Source organism: Arachis stenosperma, chromosome 4 (assembly GCF_014773155.1).
Source record: "Arachis stenosperma cultivar V10309 chromosome 4, arast.V10309.gnm1.PFL2, whole genome shotgun sequence".
Classification (NCBI taxonomy): Eukaryota; Viridiplantae; Streptophyta; class Magnoliopsida; order Fabales; family Fabaceae; genus Arachis; species Arachis stenosperma.
Window position 1 is genome coordinate 89,204,370 of NC_080380.1, and position 1,916 is coordinate 89,206,285.

Genomic DNA, 1,916 nt, shown 5'->3' on the forward strand with positions numbered 1-1,916 from the left:
CCTCTCTAGAATTCTACATCTCTCTCTAAAACTAAGTGTATGAATGATCCCCCTTCCACTCCCATTGAATCCTGCATGCAATAGGCTCAGAGATGAGTTGGATTTGGGTCTGGGAAGCTCAGAAATCGCCCCCAGTGTTTTCACTTTAATGATGTCACGTGCGAGCATCGACGCGTACGCATGATCGCTTGACATTTTTCCATCCACGCGTACGCGTATGTCACGCGTACGAGTTGCCATGCAACCTTGTATCCACGCGTGCGAGTCGGTGGTGCATTCCAAATCCTTTATTTTCCATGAGTTCTCTACTTTGCATGCTTTTCTCTTCACTCCTTTGATCCATTCCTAGCCTTTTCAACTTGAATTCACTAACAAACACATCAAGGCATCTAGTGGAATCAAAGGTGGATTAAAATTAGCAATTTAAAGGCCTAAAGAGCATGTTTTCGCACTTAAGCACAAATTGAGAGAAAATTATGAAATCATGCTATTTCATTGAATAAATACGAGAAAAGGTGATAAAATCTCCCAAATTAAGCACAAGATAAACCTTAAAAATGGGGTTTATTACCGCATTTGAGGTACAGATTTTGTTTTCAAATAACCATGATATAATGTTATGTGAAATCCTAGTCTAGTTGACATGAGGATATTGATGTATTGTTGTTGATGTTTGTTTAGCGAAATATATTGTCATGAATGATAATGAATTTGAATGAGAATGGCTGGACCTTGATTGTTTGATTTTCCTGTGACTTGGTATGATATTAGTGTGTATTATTTCCCAAAGTTGTTGAATATGAAAATTTGATTATTATGTTGGCCTAGAGTTGTTGGAAATAGAGTTTTATAGGGAGGAATTGATATGTAAATTATTGGTGATGAGGGTTTCCCTTCGATTGAGCTTTCATCATGTGTGATAAATTTGTGTTATTGAGGTATTATTTTAATGATTGAGTTTGATTGAGGATTAGGTTAATTCTTTGGGATGGTTAATTAAAGGAATTATAGTGTGGTATGATAAAGTAGATGGTGGTTCATTTGGATTGTATGTTGTTGGAAATTGTTGGATAAGAGGAAAATGAATAAAGAGAAGAGAGGAGGAGCAAATTCTGCAATTTTGTAGAATTTAACCCAACATTGGGCAGCCATAACTTGGTCCTCGAAACTTGAAATTTGATAGGATTTCTTTTGTTATCAAATTCATGATGTCTAGTTTATTTTCTTCGAAGAACAAAGGAAAAATGATATTTGTTAAAAAATTTATAGATTTTAGAACTTTGGGGTCAAAGCTGGAATTCTGCAAAACATCAGTGTTTAAGCTAATGTGCGTGGGAACAGGGTGCTGCATGCACACCAAACTGGTTTCTTTCAAAACGCTAATTTTGAGCTGTTGGGCCTTTTCGGTGAGCTTATATCGTCCTGTAACCTCCATGTTGAGTCTAAAAACCATTCTAAAGGTTTTTAAATAATTAGGGATGGATTTTATGAATTTATTATGAATAATCTCCCGTTAATGGTTGTGATTGATGGATGATGGATATTGTTATTATAAGATTGGATAAGGAAAAATGACTTAGATTAAGTAAGACTTAGGAAAATTATATTCATTGTTATTATGAGCGAGTTAAGGCCTCGTCAAGGATGATGAGAAGGTTCAAGCTTCTGAATATTACAATTGTTAAATGAGATGTGATTTGTGTGGGGTTGTTGCTTTCATCCCGCTCATAGTGAGAACGGTGGTATGATCCCACTCACAGTTTAATGATAATGATTGTGCTAATGATGAATGTGATTACGAGAAACTATAAGTGTGGCTATGGTGATGGATAATTATAATTATGATTGAGGTATGATTACTGATTGGCAAGGACGTGGGTTTTATCCTACTTGCATCATTGATGAAATACTTACAC